This window comes from Meles meles, chromosome 17, assembly GCF_922984935.1.
Source record: "Meles meles chromosome 17, mMelMel3.1 paternal haplotype, whole genome shotgun sequence".
Classification (NCBI taxonomy): Eukaryota; Metazoa; Chordata; class Mammalia; order Carnivora; family Mustelidae; genus Meles; species Meles meles.
The window spans coordinates 27,101,488-27,116,245 of NC_060082.1; the positions used below are offsets into that span (position 1 = coordinate 27,101,488).

General features: G+C 44.3%; 1 protein-coding gene across 21 annotated transcripts in view; it reads right to left on the reverse strand.

Annotated features, from left to right (window-relative positions):
* Positions 1–954, reverse strand: part of ZC3H11A (zinc finger CCCH-type containing 11A) — a 42,041-nt gene extending 41,087 nt beyond the window's left edge. For 4 of the 21 annotated variants that reach the window (XM_045983394.1, XM_045983393.1, XM_045983398.1 and 1 more), the window contains exon 1: positions 809–954. The gene's annotated coding sequence lies outside the window, so the exon portion shown is untranslated. The other 17 variants (XM_045983383.1, XM_045983381.1, XM_045983401.1 and 14 more) reach the window with 14 other exon arrangements.
* Positions 955–14,758: the final 13,804 nt, after the last annotated feature.

Sequence of the window (14,758 nt, forward strand, 5' to 3'; positions counted from 1 at the left end):
ATTTACCCTAAAAAGCATCGCTATCACTAGTTCCACAGCCTCCTTCTCAAGGTCCAGAACCAAGGCCTGCAAGATGTCAACAACATGGGCCTTCCCCATAGGAATCCGCACCGATTATGGGACTTTAGGGGGTGTTCTTCATTACGATTTCATCAATCCTACAAGGAGAACGGAAGTGTCCCTGTTGTTCTTGACTCCGATGCGGAGGGCTGGGGTGGGAGTTAATTAAGGTAGGGAAGGGGTGTAGGATACCGGATTTAGGTCGGTGGCTTTCAGTATGTGGAGTTTGAGAGTATCTCCCAAGTAGTGGGACCCTGGAGAGGAATGAGAGTAGGTAAATTCAGCTCCTGGCACTCAGTTTGATTTAGGCAGTGGGGGTCCGCTAAACTAGGGAAAGTGTCGCGAAGAAAGCAATCTAGTGTCAGTTCTCTCTCCGGGAGACCGGGAACAAGTCGGCTTTCCGGGGCTGCTCCCCGCTCCTACGGTTTCGCCAACACCGGATGTGGGGGAGGGGAAGAAGGTTGTTGGGAAAGGAGCAGGCGCCGTGGGGGTGGGGTGCAGGGGGTGGGGGTGGGGGTGGGGTGGATGGAACTGGGAGCGGGAGCCCCGGGCTCCCAGCTCGCCCCGGCGAGGTTGGCGGGCGGGAGGTGGGGGAGGAGGGTCGTTACCGCGGGGCCTAAGGACCCGCTCAGACTTCCCGGGCTAGGCCGCAACCCAGGGGCGAGGGGAGGCCGCGGCCACTCCCCTCGCCCTCTCCCCCACCTCCCTTGCCCCGAGCCACCGGGAATCAAAAAACGGGTCTAGTTACCAGAGAACAGAAACTTTACCGAACCGCCGACACTGTCCCCGACTCCCGCTTGCTGCCACGTCTTTCTTCTTTCTCAGCCGCTGCCGCCGCCGTCCTCACAGCAGCAACACCAGCAGAAATCCAAGACTGCCAGCGTCAAAGATGGCGCCTGGCTACGGGCTCAGATCTAAGACCCGGCCAGTAAAAGTGCCAGCACGACGCAGCGCGAGAGGATTCTGGGAGTTGTAGTTTCCTCTATGAGGCGATGCTTAAGATGGCTTCCCTGGGTCACGGGTCACGTGAGAGGGGAGGCGTTACGACGTGAAGCGTTTTCGTTTTGGAGAGAACGCGTTTTTAGAAATTTACGGGTTTCTTGTAACTGTCTTTGATTTTAAAAGTTTTTTAATCAAATGAGGCGATAAGCAAGAAGGCCGCGGGAACAGTGTCTACCAGACAGTAGGCCCCTGTAGAATTTGGTTCATGAATAAATCACCTGAACCATGTATAATTTTCATTTAGAGATAAACTACTTTTCCCATGCAATGTTGAAGGATTTGTGCCTTTATTTTTATTTGAAGAAGCAAAATTGGGCTTGGGGGAATATCTTTTGTTTCTTAAAACAAGTTTTTGTATTGAAAAAATAATTCATGCTCATAAGTTTCGTGGGTGCTGGAGTAGGAAGAGGGAAAAAACCAGTGGTCGCCTGCCTCCATTATTAACATCGTTCTGTACTTTACAATTTGAATGTGTTTACCTTTTCCCCCTCTGCTTATAAAAGTGATACATATAAGTGTTTTTTAAATTTTTTAATACGCAACCATAGAACATTTAACTCTATTGATTTCATCCCTGCAAAATGATCTCTCACTAATTTAGAATATATTCTTTCTAACGTTTTTGTATGCAAATATACCTAAATCTACTACTATGATGGACTAGGAGCCTGAGATCCCTGCTGGATTAGTGGCTCAAAAAAACTTGCTTGTGTGACAACATCGTACCCAACTTGGATAAAGGATACAGTTCTATCACTAAGCAAGCATACATTTGATGGTAAAGCAGATGGGACTCCAGGCACCTTTTCTTTCCTCCCAAGGCTTGTTCCGCCAGATACCAGCTTGGTGTGGGAGCCTCAGCTGGTACCACTCAGAGCGGTCTGGGGTCTCCTCACACGTGGGCTTTTACCTCCTTTCAAAGTGAGACGACACAACATTAGAATCCTAGCCCCAGTCCCTGACTTACAGGACAATACTCTGTGATTGCCATGTCAACCAGGCCTAACAAACAGGTTCCTGATAACCAGTTTCTGCCTGTGCCACAACACCTAGGATTTTTCAGTTTAGCAGAAGGCTAGCCAAACAGCTGAAGGGTTTTTCAGCCCAGGGCTTTGGGAACTGCAGTTCTGTTCTGATTGACATACTATATATAGTTCATTATATTTCATCAAATCTAAAGCAGTAAAACACATTTTATAGAACTCTAAGACCAAACAAAAACAACCCCCCCCCAGCCAATTAAACTCCGACAGCCATCCATTCATTAATCAGAGATGTTAAAAGTTGAAAGGTTACATGTTTTAGAATGAAAGAAATACAGTATTTTTAAGATATGAACAAGCTAAACTATCCATACTATCCATATTGTTTTGCAGTTTGCTTTTTTCCCCACTGTACGGTGTATCTTGAATATTTTTTAGTGGTCATCAGGGGTTAGAGGCCTACCTTATTCTTTTTAACAGTTCTCATTCCACTGTAAGGCTATTTTGAGTTTGTTTCAGCAGGGTATGAATAATGTGAGGCAGCGATCATGGGGTCTATCTTGGATGCTTGCTACCGTAGCAGGTATTAGTGATAACTGAATCTTCCACTGATAATTTTATAAGTGCAATGGTTGAAAGAATTTTCCACAGACTAGCTTCTGCCTCCATACATTTCAAACCTTGTCTCTCCTCCATAATCTGTATGCCCTTACATCAAGATCTGACCTCTGGCCCTATGACTTTGGGTCATAATGCCAGATGAGTCCACACAGTGGATAATAGGAGTATTCTTGAAAGCCAGTTCTACACCTACATGTCTCCAACTCAGTGTCGATTACCAGTATCCATCATTCCTCCTCTTTTCCTTCCTGCCTTTGGGGCTCGGTTGTCTGTCATGATGGAGAAAATAGGGACCAACAGAGCCTTGTAGCAAGAAACCTTAAACAGATAAATTTCAGCATCTTACTCTAGCTACAAGACCAGAACTGGTTTCACTGAAATCAACCTTCCTAGGACTGCCTTCCCCTCTTCACCCCCTAGTGTGTTCTTAGGTGGTTTTATTTCCTTATATGATTTTTTTTCCCTTGGTGTTTAATTTTGGAATGGGGTAACTGGTTTTACTGGGTGATGGTTATTTAAGAAAAGACAGACCAGTTTTCATCCTCATCATCCTGAATTACCTTACACTAACTATACTCCTATGTTTAGGTTGTGTGGTAGGCTTTGTGGGCAATCCCGAATGGGCCTAAGGTGTGGAAATGTCCATGTGGAAGTTTCTGGAAGACGTGATAAATATAAAGCTAAATAACCACCAAGTAGCGCACATCAAGTGTCCAGCCATGGTTTAGACTTGGCGTTATAAACGCAAATACTTAGATGAGCCAGGAATACGTGTATATGGGTATGTGAGCAGCTGCAAGGGTAAAACTTGCAGTCGGTGCCCTAGCCAAAGGGCCAGCTGTCACCATGAACTCCACCCCATTCTTGCCAGAGGGGGGATGCAGACTTACTGTCACCACATCTTCTTACTTTTAAAGAGAAACTGGAAATTCAGAGTTTTATGTGAAAATTTCTGATTCTTCAACTTGCGAGCTAATCCAAACAAAACAGCAACAACAGAAATCACTTTGTGGACTGATCTGAGAAAGGAGAAGGTGGCCATGGAAAAATGCAGTGTTTCGGGACATGCTTTCTGGAGGGAGTAAGACTTGACTTGCCCGAACATAGACCAGAGGTGAGAGGTAGGTGAAGACAAGGAAAGAAGCTATGTAAGGACACCCCTTGAAGGGGTGAGGAGAGAAATTCAACTGGAGGAGTCCCCAGGTTAGAGAAAGAGAGAACATTGTAAAAGTAGGTGGGAGCAAGAATTTGGAAGACCTTGAATGTTGGGAAGGCATTTGAATAATATTGTTTAGACAATAGGGGTTCCTTGAAGGTTTGGAACAGGAACAAAAGGGCAGAAAGTTTGTAGAAAGGTAGAAAGTGTGCAAAGTTGTGTCTCAAAGACTGAAATAGTGGTGATGTGATGTTCAGTCCCTTGTATTTTAAACTTTTCTCTCTATAATTGTTCCTCAAAGCCTAGAAACATAAAAGACTCCCCCTTCTATTTAAAAAGAAAAATTGGGGGCACCTGGGTGGCTCAGTGGGTTAAGCCTCTGCCTTTGGTTCTGGTCATGATCTCAGGGTCCTGGGATCAAGCCCCACATCGGGCTCTCTGCTCATCAGGGAGCCTTCTTCCCCTTCTCTCTCTGCCTGCTTGTGATCTCTCTCTCTCTGTCAAATGAATGAATAAATAAAATGTTTAAAAAATAAGTAAATAAAAAGAGAAATTGGATGGTGAGGAAGTCTCATGCTCAATTCCTTATATTTCGCTGGCACACCTAATTTCTCATCATATCTTTTATTTTTAAGATTTTATTTATTTATTTGACAGAGAGAGAGAGATCACAAGTAGGCAGAGAGGCAGGCAGAGAGAAGTTTGGGGGAAGCCGGCTCCCTGCTGAGCAGAGAGCCCAACACAGGGCTCGATCCCAGGACCCCGAGATCACGACCTGAGCCGAAGGCAGAGGCCCAACCCACTGAGCCACCCAGGTGCCCCTCTCATCTTATCTTAATTGCCAATGTCCTTGGCTGCTTTTTCACTTCCACATACACTATTCAATGTATTTCATTTAGATTTACATTCTCATGACTTCTCTGAAATTACTACAGTGGGGTCAAGTTTAAATTGAATGGCTCCTTCTCAGGGCCTGTTTTTCTTCTTCTTCTTAGTAACCAGCTTATACTGACAGTTTATCATGTGTCAGACCCTACGCTCACAGTTTCTTTATATACATCATCCAATTGAATCCTCAAAATTACTGTTAGATGACTACTATTATCTATTACTATTAGATAAGTAATTATCATTAACCTTCTTTTAGAAACACAAAGTTCTAGTGATGACTCCAAGGGTCATTGCTAGTGAATAGCAAAGTCAGGCTTCACACCCACATCTGTCCAACTCCAAATCATTATGCAATCATTTGACACTCATTCACCTTTTTTCTTTTCTTTTCTTTTTTTTTTTTTTAGGTTTTTGGACAGAGAGAGAGTACGCATGCCCATGCCAGGAGGTCAGGGGAGGGGAAGAGGGAGAGAGAGGGAGAGAATCCCAAGCACACTGATAGTGGAAGACCCTGAGATCATGACCTGAGCCAAAATCAAGAGTCGGATGCTTAATGGACTATGCCACCCAGGCGCCGCCATTTTTTCTTTCTTTAAACTCCCCCTCCCATAGTTTAAAGAACAAAATTGGACCTTGGTTTCCTTCCAGATGCTCTGGCTGCCTGTTCTCTAGTCTTTTTGCATGTTCCTCTTTCTCTGTCTCTCACTTAATCGTTGGTGTTTTCCAGGATTCAGTCCTCAGCCCTCATCATTTCTCACACTGCATTCTGTCTCTGGGTTATCCATCCATTTCCTTGGTTTCAACTATGAATTAATTTTATGTGGTGACTCAGACCTGTATCTCTGACCCAGATCGCCGTCCAGCTGCCTACAGGAATCTTCATTTGCATGTTTCAGAGTCATTTTAAATTCAGCTTACCAAAACGATGTCTCCCACATCTCCTCCTCTTCCTGACGTCTTTGTCTTAGTGGAGGGCACCACCCACTATCCACCCAGTTACTGAGGTTAGAAATCTGGGAGTGAACGAGAACGCCTCTCTTTTCCTCACCTCCCCTGTCCAAATGCTTAAGAACCTTATGGACTTGGCCTCCTAAATATCTCTTGAATCTGCATTTTTCTTTTCCATCCCCATTGCTTCTGCTTATAGAATGATAAAATTCTTTGCTCATTTTTTGGGATTGCTGCCACACCTCTTCACTGGTTTTGCTGCCTCTCCGCCTTGCCCTGTCTCATCTTTCAAGGAACCACAGAATTTCTCTTCCAAAATGCAAGTACAAGGGCGCCTGGTGGGCTCAGTTGGAAGAGCCCGCAACTCTTGATCTCGGGCTTGACTTCAAGCCCCACACTGGGTGTAGCAATTTCTTCAAATAAATAAAATTCAAAAAATAAAAAATAAAATGCAGGTATAATCTAAACATCACACTCTCACACTCACTCACACACCCACACACCTGTGCAAGGAATACTTTCTGGAGCATCTATTAAAAGTGATGAACGGAGGAAAGTGGAGCTGGATATGGGAGGTAGAAAGGAAACTTCTCACTGTACTTTTTTGGTACTGGTTTGAATCTTGTTTTACTATATATATGTTACTTTTGTTATTAAAACTAGTAAAAAATGGACATCTCTATACTTTGACCCAGGAATTCTACATATAGAAGTTTGTCCTGTACTTATACTCACACATGAGCAGAAATGATATACGTACATGGCTGTGATTTAACCTATAAATATGATAATGGCTTGATTCAAAATAGTGCAGCCGTACGACGAAGTTCTATGCTGTCAGGAAGAGCAAGGATGTGCTTTGCGCCGTTCACCTGTATTAACATGTATAAACGCGCAAAGGACTATTATAAAGTGTTACCATTTGTGTATTATAGAATGATCTTCAGAAGAATTTACAAGAGTAGTTGCCTCTGGGGAAGGTCAAGGGGGCGAGGAACCTGCTAGGTGTCATGGGGAGAAGCTTACTTTTCACTGGCTTTTGGTGTTTGAGTTTTACACTGTGTTTATGTATTAATCCACTCACATTTTTTCAATGCATATAATTTGAATAGGTAATCTAATCCATCCCATGAGAGGAGGCAGAGTTCCCTTGTATGGTCCTACACTAATTGGAAGCTGTTTCTTCAAACTTGCCTATCCCTGCGATGAATGAATTAATACTGATTCTTGGCAGATAAACAGTATTATGCAAAATGAAGGGCGATTATGCCAGTAATGACTAATTTTTCATTCCCTGATGGACTGCCTAATTATTGTTTTTATAGGACAGACTCTGATTCATGTGGTATACTCAAAACTATACGTAGGTCACTCCTCTTAGCTTTCCTTCCATGTTCACAAATACCAATCTCTCTGTATTGTAAGATCCTTAAAACACATTTTATTTTAGTTTTTTAGAAGATTTTATTTACTTATTTGAAAGAGAGAGTGAGCAAGAGAAAGGACAAGCAGGGGGAGCGTCAGAGGGAAAGGGAGAAGTAGACTCCCTTCTGGACAGGGAGCCCCAACTGGGACTCAATCCCAGGATCTGGGTATCATGACCTGAGCTGAAGGCAGACGCTTAACTGACGACGGAGCCACCCAGGCCCCCCCAAAACACATTTTAAACATGAACCTTAATTTGGACTTGTCCATGTATCAGAGCAATTTCAAACCTGTATAGTAAGATTAAAATTTACTTCCCTACTGAAAATCCTTCAGCTATGGCCCATTAACCTTAGGATCAATCCTAAACTTCAGTGGATATCTACTAATATGCAAAATCTTACTCTTGCCTACTTCTTCATCCCCCCAAATTGTAGGACCATTCTCCTCTAGCTCTTTGCTCCCTCATGTTGAATGACCTGGAGTGACCTCAGTGTGTTCTTCTCCTCAGGCCCCCATGTTTTTGCACATCTGCTTTCTTCTGCCTCAAATGCCTCTTCTCCTCCCTCAATCAACCTACTGACTGGGATCCAGCAGCCTAGGCCTTCTTACTTCTTGGGAGTTGGCTTATTCCTCATTTGCTTCCTTCTGTACACAGTGAGCTCACTGAGAGCAGCAATGTCTTGTTCATCTTTATAGTCCCAGTACCTGAAGACATTTGATGTGTGTTTGGATGGATTTGGGGCACAACATGCTAAGATTGGAGAGATAAGGGAACAGGGTTGGAAGGCCAGGGAGAGGAGTTTGGATGATTACAAATAGGGAACTGTTGTTTCTTGTTTAAGAGAAGGGTAGGACAAAATGGACTTGGGGAGAGAGATGCTGGAGGGACAGAGATTAGGTAGTCAAGTGCTGGGCACAAGTTGGGTGGGAAGAAAAGAGAGTGGAGATTAGGTTTGTGACCCTGGGATGGACAGGAAAACCCCAAGGAGAAACTGGGTTGGGGAGAAGAATGCATTCGTAGGGCAGAAACAGGCAATAACACTAATGGCTATCACTTCTTGAACATCTGTACCATGTATATGTTAATGCTTTACTAGCCTGGGAGGACCTTGTGTTCTTGTGGAGAGGAGTTTGACAATGACTTTCCTCCAGTGTATCTGCTTCCTTTGGGGATTTGTTTGCCTTCATCAGTGAATTGTGGTGAAGTCCCTTGTATCTTTCTGCAGCCACAAATTTATTGAGAAACAAACCCATCCCACAAAACAGAGGGACCAGGAACTCTGACCGCTTCCCCCCCCCCAACCCCACCACTGAGATTCAAGGCTGCAAAGCATGACTGATAGGTGGGGAAGGCCCAGCTGAAGTTGGACTTCAGGAAAGGAGGGGCAGTTTCTCAAGAGAAAAATCCCTATGAGGGAAAATAGTTCTGGGGCCAGTGATCCGCACTCAACTTAATGTCCTACAGGGCTGCCCCTTTAATGGTGTGTTGTGTGTGCACCAAAGGTGAGTTCCGGTGGAGGTGGCAGGAGGCAACGCTAGAGTAGTGTATGTGTGTGAACTGAGCGAGCTCACCCCTCGGAAAGCGGGGCAGCCTTTGCTGTGGGATGGCTCTGACTGGGTTTAGTAGGGTTGGAGCATGTTCCTTCCCACCGCACTGAAGTTTTATCATCTGGGGAAATGTAGGGATGCCCACATTAAGGCCTACAGAAGTCAGGAAACTAGAATTCGATTCCTTCAGGACTTCTGGGATTTAAGCCAAGAAATGGACACCAGTGACATTAACAGGTTTCTAGTTCTACCGAGTGGTGGTTCCATTATTAGCAGCCGCAGCAGGTGCTTGGCTGCCCCAAGCTGGGCAGAGGCCAGCAGGCATGGGTGACTTGGTCAGAGTGGCATCTGTTAGGGGCTGTTAGGGACCGGGAATTACAGAGACTAGCTCCCAGGGTATTCTGGTCTCCTTCTCACCAGGGTGCTGAAGTAGCAAACAGTGACCCAGACTATTCACAGACACAGAGGCACCATGGGGATTCTCAAAAAAGAGCAGAGGTAACCTTTGGAAAAGACTGTAACTTCCTATTTGTCAAACAGGATGAGGTTCAGCAACATCTGGAATGTTGTTAGGAATGCAGTGTCAGGGAATGCCCGGGTGGCTCAGTCATTAAGCCTCTGCCTTCAGTTCAGGTTATGATCCCAGGGTCCTGGGATCAAGCCCCACATTCGGCTCCCTGCTCCGCTGGAAGCCTGCTTCTCCCTTTCCTATTCACCTGCTTGTGTTCCCTTTCTCACTGTCTTCTCTCTCTCTCTTCCTCTCTGTCAAATAAATCAATAAATCAATAAATAAAATCTTAAAAAAAAAGGAATGCAAAGTGTCAATCCTAATGAATCTGAAAAGCTGTAGTTTAATAAGCTTTCCAGGTGATTCTAATAAACACTGAGGTTTGAGAATGACTGATAGACTATGGCTGCAGAAGTCATTTGAACTCAGACTGATGATGTCTTGGATACAGACTCTCCATAAGCCATACTCCTCAGAACAACACACTTTAGTAATGGAGGAAGTGAAGTCACCAACTCCTCCAAGTGGGCTAATCCAGATTCCTTGTCTGTGCCCCTTCTCACTCAGGCCCTCAGCCTCACTGGCCACAGGGACCAATCGTCCTTGGAAACAATCTCTCCGCATGGCTTCTGTGACCAGAGACTCTCCCGGTCTTCCTCCTGGGGCGTATGGGAGAACAGTGAGAAAGGAGGATGGAGACAGAGCCAGGTCACGTGGCACTGCTGAGCCCACAAAAGGACATCTGGGTTTATTCTAGTTGTCAAAGGAAGCCATGTAAGGGCTTTACGCAAAGTGATGTGATTTCTGCTGTAGAATGTGCTGTACAGAGAGAAAGACTCTCAGTACAACGACTGTGCGAAGACTGGAGGAAGTGGGGAAAGCAGTCCGGGCGCTTTTGCTGCCATCTAGGAGAGACACGGCAGTGGAGGCAATGGCTGTGGGCAGAAGCAGAGAGGGGGCAGCTTGAGACAGAAACAAGCTTTACACCATGTCAGGGATGACTCCTGGGTTTGGGCCCAAGCAAGTAGATGCCGAGGAGATGGTAGGCCATTTATTGGGATGTGGAAGGCTGAGGAGAACCAGATCTAGACATGGGGATTTAAGATCTTTATTTATTTATTTTTAAAGATTGTATTCATTCACCTGTCAGAACGAGAGCACGAGCAGGCAGAGTGGCAGACAGAGGCAGAAGGAGAAGCAAACTCCCCACTGAGCAAGGAGCCCGATGTGGGATTGATCCCAGCACCCCAGGATCATGACCCAAGCCGAGGGCAGTGGCTTAACCAACTGAGCCACCCAGGTGTCCTAAGATCTTTGCTTTAGATGTATGACTCTTGTTATAGTATCAGAGAGCTGGGTAGGGATGTCCAGTAGGTAATTAGATGGGATGTGTGGAATTTAGGGGAGTCATAAACCCACAGACAGACCATTCCTGCCATGGAAGGAGAAGTGGTCACCTAGGGAGAGAATCAGGCCAGAGGAAAGAGATGCAGGTCCCAGCCCTGGAATCCCAACATGTGAAAGCTGGAGAGAAGAGTCAGGAAAAGGAACCAAGTGCTTGATGAGTTGCTTGGTGGCCCTAGGCACCTAATGCAATCTAGTAGGTCTTAAGACACAGAAAACAGGGATAGCAGATTTTTATAATTTTCTAGTTAATTAAGAGGCTAGGCCTGTTGAGAATAACATTAAAAAAAAAATCAAGCCTGGTCCAATGAGGTAGCCAGCTGAATGTGTTTCTGCTGACTCCTGGTTACAAAGTGGCCAGAACTTAAACTATAGCTTGTCAGATCGTGGTTCCCGACCTTTCTATGGAACATCCTAACCATCACCTTTCCAAGAATATTATCCAAACTGCTTTCATCCTGGGAGAAATTATATCTGATGGAAGATACAAGAGTTTCCAAAATGGACTGTATGGGGCTGAATGAGCTAACCATTTTCATTTTAATCGAATAATTCCACATAAAAATAATAAAAGTGAGGCTTCTGGCTCTGTCCAAGATGGAATAAGCCCACTACAGCCACTGTGCCATAAATATTACAACTAAAAACTCTGGACACGGGGTGCCTGGGTGGCTCAGTGGTTTAAAGCCTCTGCCTTCGGCTCAGGTCATGATCCCAGGGTCCTGGGATCAAGCCCTACATCAGGCTCTCTCTGCTCCTCGGAGAGCCTGCTTCCTCCTCTCTCTCTGCCTGCCTCTCTGCCTACTTGTGATCTCTGTCTGTCAAATAAATAAATAAAATCTTTTAAAAAATAAAAACTCTGGACACAACATAAAAAGCAAACACATGAGGGGGCACCCTGGTAGCTCAGTCAGTTAAGCACCTGACTCTTGATTTCGGCTCAAGTCGTGATCTCTGGATCATGGGACTGAGCCCTGTGTTGGGCTCCGCGCTCCGTGGGGAGCCTGCTTGAGACGCTTTCCCTCTCCCTCTGCTCCTCCTCCTGTTCTCTCTCAAATAAATAAATATATCTGAGAAAAAAAAAGGCACGCATACAAGGATCTTGAAAATCAACAAAAGGGGATGAATTGTGGAGAGAAGTGAGCTACAGAAAGGAATTTTGTGTTTTCAAATTTTTCCCTTTTTCTCATAGTTTTGGCCTGAGGGCAGGTACCAGTTGCAAAAATGAACATGTGTTGAGGGAAGGGGAGAGCAGAGTCGAAGCCTAAGGTGGAAACTGCATCTTCCTAGAAAGAAGAACCAGGAAGAGGAGACTGAAGAGAATGTATGTATATAATCCTCATTTCTTTTGCCCTCTCTCAGCTTTTCCCTGAAGGTGGGCCCTTCCTGTGGAGCTGTGCTTTGGTGGCAGGTCAGGCCATTAAAATTCCAGTTGATATCCTCTGTGACCAGAGGCACCAGAAAGGTGGCTCTGAGGGCTTGGGAGCCAGGAGAACTCATGAGGAGTTTTTGTATAGGAAAACGTCCACACCGTGGGATCACGCTCGACCAGGACTTGAATGGATCAGACCCAAACCAGCATAGAAAAGTCTTTGAGAACTGAGCCACAGTGACATCACTGCCCACAGAACATGAAGCATCACTAACAGTGTGAACTTCACCGGGCTGATTATCTGCTGTCAAGGAACAAATAATTCTTCAGAGGACTTTGATTGTACCCAGAGTTTATACAACAAATATTAAAAGTATCGAGGATTGGGGCACCTGGCTGGCTCAGTCCCTGGAGCATGGGACTCTTGATCTCAGGGTCATGAGTTCAAGCCCCCACACTGGGTGTAGAGTTTAGTTACAAATGAATAAACAAAATCTTTAAAAAAATATCTAGGATACAATATAAAATTACTTAGCATAAAAAGAATAAGAAAGTGTGACTAGTTCTCCAGAAATAACAAATGCCAACCTGAGATGACCTTGAACTTGGAATTGCCACGCAGACTTTAAAGTAGGGAAGCAACGGTGCTTCATGAACTAAAGGTAAACATGCCTGAAATGAATGGGAAGATAGACATTCTTGGTAGAGAAATAGAAACTATAAATAACCAAACAGAACAATTTTGGATCTGAAAAAATGCAATATGTGAAATTAAAAAATTCATTTGATGGGCTAACAGCAGAATAGAGATGATAAAAGAGAGAGTCAATGAACCCAAAAATAGATCAATAGAATGTATTCAATCTAAAGAACAAAGAGAAAAACAATCGGGAAGAAAAAAGAATAGAATCCCAGGGATCTGTGGAACAATACCAAAAGTTCTAAATATTGAGGTGCCTGGCAGGCCTGGTCTGTAGAGCATGCAACTCTTGATCTCAGGGTTGTAAGTTCGAGTCCCACATTAGGTGTGGAGATTACATAAAAAACAAAATCTTTAAAAACACAAAAGTTCTAATATTTATGCCATTGGATTTCCAAAGAAGAGAAGAGACAGACTGATGCAGAAAAACGTTAGAAGAAATAATAGGTCACAAAAGACAACGCAATAGGGAGGAATTGCCATGGATTGGAAGAGATGAGGTTGTGTAAGTACATGTTCTGTGGGATCCTGGAATGGATCCTGGAACAGAGAAAGGACATCGGTGAAAAGGTGATAAAATCCTGGGAAAGTGTCTAAGTTGGTTAATAACACTGTACCAATGTTAGTCACTCTGTTGTCATCATGATATCAAAGTTATGCAAGGTGTTAACATTTGGGAATGTTCGCTGAAATGTATGTGGGAAATCTCTGCATTATTTTGGAACTTTTCTGTAAGTCTAAAATTATTTCAAAATAAAAAGGTTTTAAAATTTTTAAGTGAAAGGAAGGAAGGGAGGAAGGGGTCGTGGTTACATTAATGGCAGATGAAATACACTCCAGAACAAAGAAGATGGCTGGCGATAAAGGGGGCCATCGTCTGATGATGGAAGTCAATTCACCAAGAAGACCTAACCGTCCTAAACGTGCATGCAACTAACAACAGAATGTCAAAATACATGCAGACAAAGGGAGTAAAGCAGAACGGATAACTAGAAAAATCAACAATTACATTTGAAGACTTCAACACTTCTCTCTGAGTAATTGCTAGAACCCACGGAAGGAAAATCAGTAAGGGTATAGATGATCTGAAAAGCACTACTGATCAACTTGACCTAACTGGCATTTGCAGAGTACTCTACTCAACAGCATCCAAACACATATTCTTTTCATGTGAGATTCTGCAAAATTAGAATACCCTGGAAGAATTATGTCTTGACTTGGGATCATCAAGAATGGATTTCGCAGGGCACCTGGGTGGCTCAGTGGGTTAAAGCCTCTGCCTTCGGCTCAGGTCACAATCCCACGGTCCTGGGATCAAGCCCCGCATTGGGCTCTCTGCTAGGTGGGGAGCCTGCTTCCTCCTCTCTCTCTGCCTGCTTCTCTGCCTATGTGATCTCTGTCTGTCAAATAAATAAATAAATTCTTAAAAAAAAAAAAAAAAGAATGGACTTCCCCTCTTAGAGATCTCCAGGACACCTGGCACAAACCCGAGTTTCCGTCAGAGATTCTTGGCATCTGAGCGTCAGTGGAGACCTTCTCTGAGGTGTCTGCCTGCTATTTCTCGGAGCATTGGTGGTTTTCTGTGGCTGCCTTCTGCTTTGATGTTTGCTGTGACTTCCAGGAAAGGAAGTACTTCCTCTAAATTAATGCTGTATCTGGTACCTAATCTAAATCAGCTCATCAGGAGATCAGCAAGTGCACCGGCCTAACAGCGTTCTTCTTACTTTCTCATCTTTTAAAACCCAGGGTGTGTGAATACGTGTATGTGTGTGTGTGTGTGTGTGTGTGTGTGTGCGCACACATCTTTGAGTTTTATAACTCGTTTCCGATATTATCAGGTTCGTGTGTCATCAGATATTGAACTGCTGTGCAGTCGTGGGGGACAAAATGTGTTCTCGTCTTAATCCCTGGAACCTGTGAATATGTGACCTTACATGGTAAGAAGGACTTTACAGGGTGATTAAGTTAAGAACTTTGAGATGAGATTATCCTGGGTTATCTGAGTGGGCCCCATGTAATGACAAGGATCCTTATAAGAGGGAGACAGGAGATGATGAGTCAGAATCGTTAATTCCACTTCTTGATACGCCCACATTCTACTAACAGTCTCCACCGTTAACTGATGAGAAAGGGAAGA